Source organism: Eucyclogobius newberryi, unplaced genomic scaffold (assembly GCF_026437365.1).
Source record: "Eucyclogobius newberryi isolate DKJ021-1_F unplaced genomic scaffold, fEucNew1.0.hap1 SCAF_2, whole genome shotgun sequence".
Taxonomy (NCBI): Eukaryota; Metazoa; Chordata; class Actinopteri; order Gobiiformes; family Gobiidae; genus Eucyclogobius; species Eucyclogobius newberryi.
Window position 1 is genome coordinate 7,184,824 of NW_027315834.1, and position 15,698 is coordinate 7,200,521.

The 15,698-nt window shown below is 38.8% G+C and overlaps 1 protein-coding gene and 12 non-coding genes across 15 annotated transcripts in view; all 13 read left to right on the forward strand.

The window, feature by feature from the left end:
• The window catches only part of LOC140367233 (ninjurin-2-like), a 208,302-nt gene that overhangs the window by 65,075 nt on the left and 127,529 nt on the right, over window positions 1-15,698 (forward strand). The gene's annotated exons all lie outside the window — the stretch shown is intronic.
• Window positions 366-438, forward strand: trnak-cuu (transfer RNA lysine (anticodon CUU)). The gene has a single exon. It is a non-coding gene; the product is annotated as a tRNA-Lys (tRNA).
• trnak-cuu (transfer RNA lysine (anticodon CUU)) lies at window positions 1,557-1,629 on the forward strand. Its single transcript has one exon. It is a non-coding gene; the product is annotated as a tRNA-Lys (tRNA).
• Window positions 2,748-2,820, forward strand: trnak-cuu (transfer RNA lysine (anticodon CUU)). Its single transcript has one exon. It is a non-coding gene; the product is annotated as a tRNA-Lys (tRNA).
• On the forward strand, window positions 5,134-5,206 carry trnak-cuu (transfer RNA lysine (anticodon CUU)). Its single transcript has one exon. It is a non-coding gene; the product is annotated as a tRNA-Lys (tRNA).
• Window positions 6,338-6,410, forward strand: trnak-cuu (transfer RNA lysine (anticodon CUU)). The gene has a single exon. It is a non-coding gene; the product is annotated as a tRNA-Lys (tRNA).
• trnak-cuu (transfer RNA lysine (anticodon CUU)) lies at window positions 7,541-7,613 on the forward strand. Its single transcript has one exon. It is a non-coding gene; the product is annotated as a tRNA-Lys (tRNA).
• trnak-cuu (transfer RNA lysine (anticodon CUU)) lies at window positions 8,745-8,817 on the forward strand. Its single transcript has one exon. It is a non-coding gene; the product is annotated as a tRNA-Lys (tRNA).
• On the forward strand, window positions 9,936-10,008 carry trnak-cuu (transfer RNA lysine (anticodon CUU)). The gene has a single exon. It is a non-coding gene; the product is annotated as a tRNA-Lys (tRNA).
• On the forward strand, window positions 11,125-11,197 carry trnak-cuu (transfer RNA lysine (anticodon CUU)). Its single transcript has one exon. It is a non-coding gene; the product is annotated as a tRNA-Lys (tRNA).
• trnak-cuu (transfer RNA lysine (anticodon CUU)) lies at window positions 12,313-12,385 on the forward strand. The gene has a single exon. It is a non-coding gene; the product is annotated as a tRNA-Lys (tRNA).
• Window positions 13,506-13,578, forward strand: trnak-cuu (transfer RNA lysine (anticodon CUU)). Its single transcript has one exon. It is a non-coding gene; the product is annotated as a tRNA-Lys (tRNA).
• trnak-cuu (transfer RNA lysine (anticodon CUU)) lies at window positions 14,710-14,782 on the forward strand. The gene has a single exon. It is a non-coding gene; the product is annotated as a tRNA-Lys (tRNA).

Genomic DNA, 15,698 nt, shown 5'->3' on the forward strand with positions numbered 1-15,698 from the left:
GAGCCGTGGGTTCAAATCCCACTCCTGACAAAACAATTTAGTAGGGAATTGCCTTTGGAAAGGAAGCCATTCTTACACACTAAATAACAAGCACATATGTGTGACAATGGACTGAAAACTTGTCGTATTGTCTTAAGATTTCAAATGAAGTATTACTCCCAATGATGAATTGTGATGTGATGGCCAATCTACTAAGTAGATGCTGTACTGTCAAAGTATTGAGTACGTTCAGAATGAAATATAGGCATATTGTCCCCGTATCATATGTCTTATACAGTAATTGTGACTACTCACTGAGAAATTAAACTGAGAAATGAACTTAACAGACTAAAAACTGTAATGTTTTTGGTTTTCTTAATACATCAGCCCGGCTAGCTCAGTCGGTAGATCATGAGACTCTTAATCTCAGGGTCGTGGGTTCGAGCCCCACGTTGGGTGTAGTTGACAATAAGATTTATGGATTGATTGCCATTAAAACCCGTGAAATCTTTATCATAAGTTTACTTCGGCAGGAACCCATAGAAGAACAATTAAACCCTCTGTGACCATAACATTTCAACTATTTCACAGATTTATCATTACCTGTTAAAGTCATCAACTATTTCACTAATTTATCATTACCTGTTAAAGTCATCTCTCGATATTTATTTTACATAAATGGAAAGACTTCAGCTCGTGTAAGGTTGCCAAAGGATTTACTTTGTACTAATTTTTGGAACGTTATCTTCGAGATAAGGGCGCTCAATGTCAGCATCGCTGAAATGTCCAAGGTGCCAGGGTCAAGGTAAACTCCTACTTAAGCGCAAGCAAATTTTGTCTACAAGTGGAGGAATGGGTTCTAATCCCACTCCTGACATTCATCTTTGAACACATTGCAAGGATGTGAATAGCCTTGTTGGCTCCTGCCTCACTGAAGGTTCAACATCCATTCACTACACAGCTTTCTTGGATGCACTACTGCTGTTACTGTTGTCGACTCTGACATCTCAATTGCAATAGACTTTAAAAAGAGGCTTGATGAGGACCTTTAAAGGACGCAGTAGATTGATGTGACAACAACCACATCAAACTCCTTTAAAAAAAAACAGTAGTTTGATGTGTTTTTTACCAAAGTATAGATACGGCCATTCATCCCACTCCAGACTCATGGGAATCTCCTTCCTTGCCACAGGGAATTCTGGTCTCTGAATGGAGCCGTGGGTTCAAATCCCACTCCTGACAAAACAATTTAGTAGGGAATTGCCTTTGGAAAGGAAGCCATTCTTACACACTAAATAACAAGCACATATGTGTGACAATGGACTGAAAACTTGTCGTATTGTCTTAAGATTTCAAATGAAGTATTACACCCAATGATGAATTGTGATGTGATGGCCAATCTACTAAGTAGATGCTGTACTGTCAAAGTATTGAGTACGTTCAGAATGAAATATAGGCATATTGTCCCCGTATCATATGTCTTATACAGTAATTGTGACTACTCACTGAGAAATTAAACTGAGAAATGAACTTAACAGACTAAAAACTGTAATGTTTTTGGTTTTCTTAATACATCAGCCCGGCTAGCTCAGTCGGTAGAGCATGAGACTCTTAATCTCAGGGTCGTGGGTTCGAGCCCCACGTTGGGCGTAGTTGACAATAAGATTTATGGATTGATTGCCATTAAAACCCGTGAAATCTTTATCATAAGTTTACTTCTGCAGGAACCCATAGAAGAACAATTAAACCCTCTGTGACCATAACATTTCAACTATTTCACAGATTTATCATTACCTGTTAAAGTCATCAACTATTTCACTAATTTATCATTACCTGTTAAAGTCATCTCTTGATATTTATTTTACATAAATGGAAAGACTTCAGCTCGTGTAAGGTTGCCAAAGGATTTACTTTGTACAAATTTTTGGAACGTTATCTTCGAGATAAGGGCGCTCAATGTCAGCATCGCTGAAATGTCCAAGGTGCCAGGGTCAAGGTAAACTCCTACTTAAGCGCAAGCAAATTTTGTCTACAAGTGGAGGAATGGGTTCTAATCCCACTCCTGACATTCATCTTTGAACACATTGCAAGGATGTGAATAGCCTTGTTGGCTCCTGCCTCACTGAAGGTTCAACATCCATTCACTACACAGCTTTCTTGGATGCACTACTGCTGTTACTGTTGTCGACTCTGACATCTCAATTGCAATAGACTTTAAAAAGAGGCTTGATGAGGACCTTTAAAGGACGCAGTAGATTGATGTGACAACAACCACATCAAACTCCTTTAAAAAAAAAACAGTAGTTTGATGTGTTTTTTACCAAAGTATAGATACGGCCATTCATCCCACTCCAGACTCATGGGAATCTCCTTCCTTGCCACAGGGAATTCTGGTCTCTGAATGGAGCCGTGGGTTCAAATCCCACTCCTGACAAAACAATTTAGTAGGGAATTGCCTTTGGAAAGGAAGCCATTCTTACACACTAAATAACAAGCACATATGTGTGACAATGGACTGAAAACTTGTCGTATTGTCTTAAGATTTCAAATGAAGTATTACTCCCAATGATGAATTGTGATGTGATGGCCAATCTACTAAGTAGATGCTGTACTGTCAAAGTATTGAGTACGTTCAGAATGAAATATAGGCATATTGTCCCCGTATCATATGTCTTATACAGTAATTGTGACTACTCACTGAGAAATTAAACTGAGAAATGAACTTAACAGACTAAAAACTGTAATGTTTTAGGTTTTTTAATACATCAGCCCGGCTAGCTCAGTCGGTAGAGCATGAGACTCTTAATCTCAGGGTCGTGGGTTCGAGCCCCACGTTGGGTGTAGTTGACAATGAGATTTATGGATTGATTGCCATTAAAACCCGTGAAATCTTTATCATAAGTTACCTTCTGCAGGAACCCATAGAAGAACAATTAAACCCTCTGTGACCATAACATTTCAACTATTTCACAGATTTATCATTACCTGTTAAAGTCATCAACCATTTCACTAATTTATCATTACCTGTTAAAGTCATCTCTTGATATTTATTTTACATAAATGGAAAGACTTCAGCTCGTGTAAGGTTGCCAAAGGATTTACTTTGTACTAATTTATGGAACGTTATCTTCGAGATAAGGGCGCTCAATGTCAGCATCGCTGAAATGTCCAAGGTGCCAGGGTCAAGGTAAACTCCTACTTAAGCGCAAGCAAATTTTGTCTACAAGTGGAGAAATGGGTTCTAATCCCACTCCTGACATTCAGTTTGTCCTATCTTTGAACACATTGCAAGGATGTGAATAGCCTTGTTGGCTCCTGCCTCACTGAAGGTTCAACATCCATTCACTACACAGCTTTCTTGGATGCACTACTGCTGTTACTGTTGTCGACTCTGACATCTCAATTGCAATAGACTTTAAAAAGAGGCTTGATGAGGACCTTTAAAGGACGCAGTAGATTGATGTGACAACAACCACATCAAACTCCTTTAAAAAAAAAAACAGTAGTTTGATGTGTTTTTTACCAAAGTATAGATACGGCCATTCATCCCACTCCAGACTCATGGGAATCTCCTTCCTTGTCCACAGGGAATTCTGGTCTCTTAATGGAGCCGTGGGTTCAAATCCCACTCCTGACAAAACAATTTAGTAGGGAATTGCCTTTGGAAAGGAAGCCATTCTTACACACTAAATAACAAGCACATATGTGTGACAATGGACTGAAAACTTGTCGTATTGTCTTAAGATTTCAAATGAAGTATTACTCCCAATGATGAATTGTGATGTGATGGCCAATCTACTAAGTAGATGCTGTACTGTCAAAGTATTGAGTACGTTCAGAATGAAATATAGGCATATTGTCCCCGTATCATATGTCTTATACAGTAATTGTGACTACTCACTGAGAAATTAAACTGAGAAATGACCTTAACAGACTAAAAACTGTAATGTTTTTGGTTTTCTTAATACATCAGCTCAGTCGGTAGATCATGAGTCTCTTAATCTCAGGGTCGTGGGTTCGAGCCCCACGTTGGGCGTAGTTGACAATAAGATTTATGGATTGATTGCCATTAAAACCCGTGAAATCTTTATCATAAGTTTACTTCTGCAGGAACCCATAGAAGAACAATTAAACCCTCTGTGACCATAACATTTCAACTATTTCACAGATTTATCATTACCTGTTAAAGTCATCAACTATTTCACTAATTTATCATTACCTGTTAAAGTCATCTCTTGATATTTATTTTACATAAATGGAAAGACTTCAGCTCGTGTAAGGTTGCCAAAGGATTTACTTTGTACAAATTTTTGGAACGTTATCTTCGAGATAAGGGCGCTCAATGTCAGCATCGCTGAAATGTCCAAGGTGCCAGGGTCAAGGTAAACTCCTACTTAAGCGCAAGCAAATTTTGTCTACAAGTGGAGGAATGGGTTCTAATCCCACTCCTGACATTCATCTTTGAACACATTGCAAGGATGTGAATAGCCTTGTTGGCTCCTGCCTCACTGAAGGTTCAACATCCATTCACTACACAGCTTTCTTGGATGCACTACTGCTGTTACTGTTGTCGACTCTGACATCTCAATTGCAATAGACTTTAAAAAGAGGCTTGATGAGGACCTTTAAAGGACGCAGTAGATTGATGTGACAACAACCACATCAAACTCCTTTAAAAAAAAAACAGTAGTTTGATGTGTTTTTTACCAAAGTATAGATACGGCCATTCATCCCACTCCAGACTCATGGGAATCTCCTTCCTTGCCACAGGGAATTCTGGTCTCTGAATGGAGCCGTGGGTTCAAATCCCACTCCTGACAAAACAATTTAGTAGGGAATTGCCTTTGGAAAGGAAGCCATTCTTACACACTAAATAACAAGCACATATGTGTGACAATGGACTGAAAACTTGTCGTATTGTCTTAAGATTTCAAATGAAGTATTACTCCCAATGATGAATTGTGATGTGATGGCCAATCTACTAAGTAGATGCTGTACTGTCAAAGTATTGAGTACGTTCAGAATGAAATATAGGCATATTGTCCCCGTATCATATGTCTTATACAGTAATTGTGACTACTCACTGAGAAATTAAACTGAGAAATGAACTTAACAGACTAAAAACTGTAATGTTTTAGGTTTTTTAATACATCAGCCCGGCTAGCTCAGTCGGTAGAGCATGAGACTCTTAATCTCAGGGTCGTGGGTTCGAGCCCCACGTTGGGTGTAGTTGACAATGAGATTTATGGATTGATTGCCATTAAAACCCGTGAAATCTTTATCATAAGTTACCTTCTGCAGGAACCCATAGAAGAACAATTAAACCCTCTGTGACCATAACATTTCAACTATTTCACAGATTTATCATTACCTGTTAAAGTCATCAACCATTTCACTAATTTATCATTACCTGTTAAAGTCATCTCTTGATATTTATTTTACATAAATGGAAAGACTTCAGCTCGTGTAAGGTTGCCAAAGGATTTACTTTGTACTAATTTATGGAACGTTATCTTCGAGATAAGGGCGCTCAATGTCAGCATCGCTGAAATGTCCAAGGTGCCAGGGTCAAGGTAAACTCCTACTTAAGCGCAAGCAAATTTTGTCTACAAGTGGAGAAATGGGTTCTAATCCCACTCCTGACATTCAGTTTGTCCTATCTTTGAACACATTGCAAGGATGTGAATAGCCTTGTTGGCTCCTGCCTCACTGAAGGTTCAACATCCATTCACTACACAGCTTTCTTGGATGCACTACTGCTGTTACTGTTGTCGACTCTGACATCTCAATTGCAATAGACTTTAAAAAGAGGCTTGATGAGGACCTTTAAAGGACGCAGTAGATTGATGTGACAACAACCACATCAAACTCCTTTAAAAAAAAAAACAGTAGTTTGATGTGTTTTTTACCAAAGTATAGATACGGCCATTCATCCCACTCCAGACTCATGGGAATCTCCTTCCTTGTCCACAGGGAATTCTGGTCTCTTAATGGAGCCGTGGGTTCAAATCCCACTCCTGACAAAACAATTTAGTAGGGAATTGCCTTTGGAAAGGAAGCCATTCTTACACACTAAATAACAAGCACATATGTGTGACAATGGACTGAAAACTTGTCGTATTGTCTTAAGATTTCAAATGAAGTATTACTCCCAATGATGAATTGTGATGTGATGGCCAATCTACTAAGTAGATGCTGTACTGTCAAAGTATTGAGTACGTTCAGAATGAAATATAGGCATATTGTCCCCGTATCATATGTCTTATACAGTAATTGTGACTACTCACTGAGAAATTAAACTGAGAAATGACCTTAACAGACTAAAAACTGTAATGTTTTTGGTTTTCTTAATACATCAGCCCGGCTAGCTCAGTCGGTAGATCATGAGTCTCTTAATCTCAGGGTCGTGGGTTCGAGCCCCACGTTGGGCGTAGTTGACAATAAGATTTATGGATTGATTGCCATTAAAACCCGTGAAATCTTTATCATAAGTTTACTTCTGCAGGAACCCATAGAAGAACAATTAAACCCTCTGTGACCATAACATTTCAACTATTTCACAGATTTATCATTACCTGTTAAAGTCATCAACTATTTCACTAATTTATCATTACCTGTTAAAGTCATCTCTTGATATTTATTTTACATAAATGGAAAGACTTCAGCTCGTGTAAGGTTGCCAAAGGATTTACTTTGTACAAATTTTTGGAACGTTATCTTCGAGATAAGGGCGCTCAATGTCAGCATCGCTGAAATGTCCAAGGTGCCAGGGTCAAGGTAAACTCCTACTTAAGCGCAAGCAAATTTTGTCTACAAGTGGAGGAATGGGTTCTAATCCCACTCCTGACATTCAGTTTGTCCTATCTTTGAACACATTGCAAGGATGTGAATAGCCTTGTTGGCTCCTGCCTCACTGAAGGTTCAACATCCATTCACTACACAGCTTTCTTGGATGCACTACTGCTGTTACTGTTGTCGACTCTGACATCTCAATTGCAATAGACTTTAAAAAGAGGCTTGATGAGGACCTTTAAAGGACGCAGTAGATTGATGTGACAACAACCACATCAAACTCCTTTAAAAAAAAAAACAGTAGTTTGATGTGTTTTTTACCAAAGTATAGATACGGCCATTCATCCCACTCCAGACTCATGGGAATCTCCTTCCTTGCCACAGGGAATTCTGGTCTCTGAATGGAGCCGTGGGTTCAAATCCCACTCCTGACAAAACAATTTAGTAGGGAATTGCCTTTGGAAAGGAAGCCATTCTTACACACTAAATAACAAGCACATATGTGTGACAATGGACTGAAAACTTGTCGTATTGTCTTAAGATTTCAAATGAAGTATTACTCCCAATGATGAATTGTGATGTGATGGCCAATCTACTAAGTAGATGCTGTACTGTCAAAGTATTGAGTACGTTCAGAATGAAATATAGGCATATTGTCCCCGTATCATATGTCTTATACAGTAATTGTGACTACTCACTGAGAAATTAAACTGAGAAATGAACTTAACAGACTAAAAACTGTAATGTTTTTGGTTTTCTTAACACATCAGCCCGGCTAGCTCATTCGGTAGAGCATGAGACTCTTAATCTCAGGGTCGTGGGTTCGAGCCCCACGTTGGGTGTAGTTGACAATGAGATTTATGGATTGATTGCCATTAAAACCCGTGAAATCTTTATCATAAGTTACCTTCTGCAGGAACCCATAGAAGAACAATTAAACCCTCTGTGACCATAACATTTCAACTATTTCACAGATTTATCATTACCTGTTAAAGTCATCAACTATTTCACTAATTTATCATTACCTGTTAAAGTCATCTCTTGATATTTATTTTACATAAATGGAAAGACTTCAGCTCGTGTAAGGTTGCCAAAGGATTTACTTTGTACAAATTTTTGGAACGTTATCTTCGAGATAAGGGCGCTCAATGTCAGCATCGCTGAAATGTCCAAGGTGCCAGGGTCAAGGTAAACTCCTACTTAAGCGCAAGCAAATTTTGTCTACAAGTGGAGGAATGGGTTCTAATCCCACTCCTGACATTCAGTTTGTCCTATCTTTGAACACATTGCAAGGATGTGAATAGCCTTGTTGGCTCCTGCCTCACTGAAGGTTCAACATCCATTCACTACACAGCTTTCTTGGATGCACTACTGCTGTTACTGTTGTCGACTCTGACATCTCAATTGCAATAGACTTTAAAAAGAGGCTTGATGAGGACCTTTAAAGGACGCAGTAGATTGATGTGACAACAACCACATCAAACTCCTTTAAAAAAAAAAACAGTAGTTTGATGTGTTTTTTACCAAAGTATAGATACGGCCATTCATCCCACTCCAGACTCATGGGAATCTCCTTCCTTGTCCACAGGGAATTCTGGTCTCTGAATGGAGCCGTGGGTTCAAATCCCACTCCTGACAAAACAATTTAGTAGGGAATTGCCTTTGGAAAGGAAGCCATTCTTACACACTAAATAACAAGCACATATGTGTGACAATGGACTGAAAACTTGTCGTATTGTCTTAAGATTTCAAATGAAGTATTACTCCCAATGATGAATTGTGATGTGATGGCCAATCTACTAAGTAGATGCTGTACTGTCAAAGTATTGAGTACGTTCAGAATGAAATATAGGCATATTGTCCCCGTATCATATGTCTTATACAGTAATTGTGACTACTCACTGAGAAATTAAACTGAGAAATGAACTTAACAGACTGAAAACTGTAATGTTTTTGGTTTTCTTAATACATCAGCCCGGCTAGCTCAGTCGGTAGAGCATGAGACTCTTAATCTCAGGGTCGTGGGTTCGAGCCCCACGTTGGGCGTAGTTGACAATAAGATTTATGGATTGATTGCCATTAAAACCCGTGAAATCTTTATCATAAGTTTACTTCTGCAGGAACCCATAGAAGAACAATTAAACCCTCTGTGACCATAACATTTCAACTATTTCACAGATTTATCATTACCTGTTAAAGTCATCAACTATTTCACTAATTTATCATTACCTGTTAAAGTCATCTCTTGATATTTATTTTACATAAATGGAAAGACTTCAGCTCGTGTAAGGTTGCCAAAGGATTTACTTTGTACAAATTTTTGGAACGTTATCTTCGAGATAAGGGCGCTCAATGTCAGCATCGCTGAAATGTCCAAGGTGCCAGGGTCAAGGTAAACTCCTACTTAAGCGCAAGCAAATTTTGTCTACAAGTGGAGGAATGGGTTCTAATCCCACTCCTGACATTCATCTTTGAACACATTGCAAGGATGTGAATAGCCTTGTTGGCTCCTGCCTCACTGAAGGTTCAACATCCATTCACTACACAGCTTTCTTGGATGCACTACTGCTGTTACTGTTGTCGACTCTGACATCTCAATTGCAATAGACTTTAAAAAGAGGCTTGATGAGGACCTTTAAAGGACGCAGTAGATTGATGTGACAACAACCACATCAAACTCCTTTAAAAAAAAACAGTAGTTTGATGTGTTTTTTACCAAAGTATAGATACGGACATTCATCCCACTCCAGACTCATGGGAATCTCCTTCCTTGCCACAGGGAATTCTGGTCTCTGAATGGAGCCGTGGGTTCAAATCCCACTCCTGACAAAACAATTTAGTAGGGAATTGCCTTTGGAAAGGAAGCCATTCTTACACACTAAATAACAAGCACATATGTGTGACAATGGACTGAAAACTTGTCGTATTGTCTTAAGATTTCAAATGAAGTATTACTCCCAATGATGAATTGTGATGTGATGGCCAATCTACTAAGTAGATGCTGTACTGTCAAAGTATTGAGTACGTTCAGAATGAAATATAGGCATATTGTCCCCGTATCATATGTCTTATACAGTAATTGTGACTACTCACTGAGAAATTAAACTGAGAAATGAACTTAACAGACTGAAAACTGTAATGTTTTTGGTTTTCTTAATACATCAGCCCGGCTAGCTCAGTCGGTAGAGCATGAGACTCTTAATCTCAGGGTCGTGGGTTCGAGCCCCACGTTGGGCGTAGTTGACAATAAGATTTATGGATTGATTGCCATTAAAACCCGTGAAATCTTTATCATAAGTTTACTTCTGCAGGAACCCATAGAAGAACAATTAAACCCTCTGTGACCATAACATTTCAACTATTTCACAGATTTATCATTACCTGTTAAAGTCATCAACTATTTCACTAATTTATCATTACCTGTTAAAGTCATCTCTTGATATTTATTTTACATAAATGGAAAGACTTCAGCTCGTGTAAGGTTGCCAAAGGATTTACTTTGTACAAATTTTTGGAACGTTATCTTCGAGATAAGGGCGCTCAATGTCAGCATCGCTGAAATGTCCAAGGTGCCAGGGTCAAGGTAAACTCCTACTTAAGCGCAAGCAAATTTTGTCTACAAGTGGAGGAATGGGTTCTAATCCCACTCCTGACATTCAGTTTGTCCTATCTTTGAACACATTGCAAGGATGTGAATAGCCTTGTTGGCTCCTGCCTCACTGAAGGTTCAACATCCATTCACTACACAGCTTTCTTGGATGCACTACTGCTGTTACTGTTGTCGACTCTGACATCTCAATTGCAATAGACTTTAAAAAGAGGCTTGATGAGGACCTTTAAAGGACGCAGTAGATTGATGTGACAACAACCACATCAAACTCCTTTAAAAAAAAAAACAGTAGTTTGATGTGTTTTTTACCAAAGTATAGATACGGCCATTCATCCCACTCCAGACTCATGGGAATCTCCTTCCTTGTCCACAGGGAATTCTGGTCTCTGAATGGAGCCGTGGGTTCAAATCCCACTCCTGACAAAACAATTTAGTAGGGAATTGCCTTTGGAAAGGAAGCCATTCTTACACACTAAATAACAAGCACATATGTGTGACAATGGACTGAAAACTTGTCGTATTGTCTTAAGATTTCAAATGAAGTATTACTCCCAATGATGAATTGTGATGTGATGGCCAATCTACTAAGTAGATGCTGTACTGTCAAAGTATTGAGTACGTTCAGAATGAAATATAGGCATATTGTCCCCGTATCATATGTCTTATACAGTAATTGTGACTACTCACTGAAATGAACTTAACAGACTAAAAACTGTAATGTTTTAGGTTTTTTCAATACATCAGCCCGGCTAGCTCAGTCGGTAGAGCATGAGACTCTTAATCTCAGGGTCGTGGGTTCGAGCCCCACGTTGGGTGTAGTTGACAATGAGATTTATGGATTGATTGCCATTAAAACCCGTAAAATCTTTATCATAAGTTTACTTCTGCAGGAACCCATAGAAGAACAATTAAACCCTCTGTGACCATAACATTTCAACTATTTCACAGATTTATCATTACCTGTTAAAGTCATCAACTATTTCACTAATTTATCATTACCTGTTAAAGTCATCTCTTGATATTTATTTTACATAAATGGAAAGACTTCAGCTCGTGTAAGGTTGCCAAAGGATTTACTTTGTACTAATTTTTGGAACGTTATCTTCGAGATAAGGGCGCTCAATGTCAGCATCGCTGAAATGTCCAAGGTGCCAGGGTCAAGGTAAACTCCTACTTAAGCGCAAGCAAATTTTGTCTACAAGTGGAGGAATGGGTTCTAATCCCACTCCTGACATTCAGTTTGTCCTATCTTTGAACACATTGCAAGGATGTGAATAGCCTTGTTGGCTCCTGCCTCACTGAAGGTTCAACATCCATTCACTACACAGCTTTCTTGGATGCACTACTGCTGTTACTGTTGTCGACTCTGACATCTCAATTGCAATAGACTTTAAAAAGAGGCTTGATGAGGACCTTTAAAGGACGCAGTAGATTGATGTGACAACAACCACATCAAACTCCTTTAAAAAAAAAACAGTAGTTTGATGTGTTTTTTACCAAAGTATAGATACGGCCATTCATCCCACTCCAGACTCATGGGAATCTCCTTCCTTGTCCACAGGGAATTCTGGTCTCTGAATGGAGCCGTGGGTTCAAATCCCACTCCTGACAAAACAATTTAGTAGGGAATTGCCTTTGGAAAGGAAGCCATTCTTACACACTAAATAACAAGCACATATGTGTGACAATGGACTGAAAACTTGTCGTATTGTCTTAAGATTTCAAATGAAGTATTACTCCCAATGATGAATTGTGATGTGATGGCCAATCTACTAAGTAGATGCTGTACTGTCAAAGTATTGAGTACGTTCAGAATGAAATATAGGCATATTGTCCCCGTATCATATGTCTTATACAGTAATTGTGACTACTCACTGAAATGAACTTAACAGACTAAAAACTGTAATGTTTTAGGTTTTTTCAATACATCAGCCCGGCTAGCTCAGTCGGTAGAGCATGAGACTCTTAATCTCAGGGTCGTGGGTTCGAGCCCCACGTTGGGTGTAGTTGACAATGAGATTTATGGATTGATTGCCATTAAAACCCGTAAAATCTTTATCATAAGTTTACTTCTGCAGGAACCCATAGAAGAACAATTAAACCCTCTGTGACCATAACATTTCAACTATTTCACAGATTTATCATTACCTGTTAAAGTCATCAACTATTTCACTAATTTATCATTACCTGTTAAAGTCATCTCTTGATATTTATTTTACATAAATGGAAAGACTTCAGCTCGTGTAAGGTTGCCAAAGGATTTACTTTGTACTAATTTTTGGAACGTTATCTTCGAGATAAGGGCGCTCAATGTCAGCATCGCTGAAATGTCCAAGGTGCCAGGGTCAAGGTAAACTCCTACTTAAGCGCAAGCAAATTTTGTCTACAAGTGGAGGAATGGGTTCTAATCCCACTCCTGACATTCATCTTTGAACACATTGCAAGGATGTGAATAGCCTTGTTGGCTCCTGCCTCACTGAAGGTTCAACATCCATTCACTACACAGCTTTCTTGGATGCACTACTGCTGTTACTGTTGTCGACTCTGACATCTCAATTGCAATAGACTTTAAAAAGAGGCTTGATGAGGACCTTTAAAGGACGCAGTAGATTGATGTGACAACAACCACATCAAACTCCTTTAAAAAAAAAACAGTAGTTTGATGTGTTTTTTACCAAAGTATAGATACGGCCATTCATCCCACTCCAGACTCATGGGAATCTCCTTCCTTGTCCACAGGGAATTCTGGTCTCTGAATGGAGCCGTGGGTTCAAATCCCACTCCTGACAAAACAATTTAGTAGGGAATTGCCTTTGGAAAGGAAGCCATTCTTACACACTAAATAACAAGCACATATGTGTGACAATGGACTGAAAACTTGTCGTATTGTCTTAAGATTTCAAATGAAGTATTACTCCCAATGATGAATTGTGATGTGATGGCCAATCTACTAAGTAGATGCTGTACTGTCAAAGTATTGAGTACGTTCAGAATGAAATATAGGCATATTGTCCCCGTATCATATGTCTTATACAGTAATTGTGACTACTCACTGAGAAATTAAACTGAGAAATGAACTTAACAGACTGAAAACTGTAATGTTTTTGGTTTTCTTAATACATCAGCCCGGCTAGCTCAGTCGGTAGAGCATGAGACTCTTAATCTCAGGGTCGTGGGTTCGAGCCCCACGTTGGGCGTAGTTGACAATGAGATTTATGGATTGATTGCCATTAAAACCCGTGAAATCTTTATCATAAGTTTACTTCTGCAGGAACCCATAGAAGAACAATTAAACCCTCTGTGACCATAACATTTCAACTATTTCACAGATTTATCATTACCTGTTAAAGTCATCAACTATTTCACTAATTTATCATTACCTGTTAAAGTCATCTCTTGATATTTATTTTACATAAATGGAAAGACTTCAGCTCGTGTAAGGTTGCCAAAGGATTTACTTTGTACTAATTTTTGGAACGTTATCTTCGAGATAAGGGCGCTCAATGTCAGCATCGCTGAAATGTCCAAGGTGCCAGGGTCAAGGTAAACTCCTACTTAAGCGCAAGCAAATTTTGTCTACAAGTGGAGGAATGGGTTCTAATCCCACTCCTGACATTCAGTTTGTCCTATCTTTGAACACATTGCAAGGATGTGAATAGCCTTGTTGGCTCCTGCCTCACTGAAGGTTCAACATCCATTCACTACACAGCTTTCTTGGATGCACTACTGCTGTTACTGTTGTCGACTCTGATATCTCAATTGCAATAGACTTTAAAAAGAGGCTTGATGAGGACCTTTAAAGGACGCAGTAGATTGATGTGACAACAACCACATCAAACTCCTTTAAAAAAAAAAACAGTAGTTTGATGTGTTTTTTACCAAAGTATAGATACGGCCATTCATCCCACTCCAGACTCATGGGAATCTCCTTCCTTGTCCACAGGGAATTCTGGTCTCTGAATGGAGCCGTGGGTTCAAATCCCACTCCTGACAAAACAATTTAGTAGGGAATTGCCTTTGGAAAGGAAGCCATTCTTACACACTAAATAACAAGCACATATGTGTGACAATGGACTGAAAACTTGTCGTATTGTCTTAAGATTTCAAATGAAGTATTACTCCCAATGATGAATTGTGATGTGATGGCCAATCTACTAAGTAGATGCTGTACTGTCAAAGTATTGAGTACGTTCAGAATGAAATATAGGCATATTGTCCCCGTATCATATGTCTTATACAGTAATTGTGACTACTCACTGAGAAATTAAACTGAGAAATGAACTTAACAGACTGAAAACTGTAATGTTTTTGGTTTTCTTAATACATCAGCCCGGCTAGCTCAGTCGGTAGAGCATGAGACTCTTAATCTCAGGGTCGTGGGTTCGAGCCCCACGTTGGGCGTAGTTGACAATAAGATTTATGGATTGATTGCCATTAAAACCCGTGAAATCTTTATCATAAGTTACCTTCTGCAGGAACCCATAGAAGAACAATTAAACCCTCTGTGACCATAACATTTCAACTATTTCACAGATTTATCATTACCTGTTAAAGTCATCAACTATTTCACTAATTTATCATTACCTGTTAAAGTCATCTCTTGATATTTATTTTACATAAATGGAAAGACTTCAGCTCGTGTAAGGTTGCCAAAGGATTTACTTTGTACTAATTTTTGGAACGTTATCTTCGAGATAAGGGCGCTCAATGTCAGCATCGCTGAAATGTCCAAGGTGCCAGGGTCAAGGTAAACTCCTACTTAAGCGCAAGCAAATTTTGTCTACAAGTGGAGGAATGGGTTCTAATCCCACTCCTGACATTAATCTTTGAACACATTGCAAGGATGTGAATAGCCTTGTTGGCTCCTGCCTCACTGAAGGTTCAACATCCATTCACTACACAGCTTTCTTGGATGCACTACTGCTGTTACTGTTGTCGACTCTGACATCTCAATTGCAATAGACTTTAAAAAGAGGCTTGATGAGGACCTTTAAAGGACGCAGTAGATTGATGTGACAACAACCACATCAAACTCCTTTAAAAAAAAAAACAGTAGTTTGATGTGTTTTTTACCAAAGTATAGATACGGCCATTCATCCCACTCCAGACTCATGGGAATCTCCTTCCTTGCCACAGGGAATTCTGGTCTCTGAATGGAGCCGTGGGTTCAAATCCCACTCCTGACAAAACAATTTAGTAGGGAATTGCCTTTGGAAAGGAAGCCATTCTTACACACTAAATAACAAGCACATATGTGTGACAATGGACTGAAAACTTGTCGTATTGTCTTAAGATTTTAAATGAAGTATTACTCCCA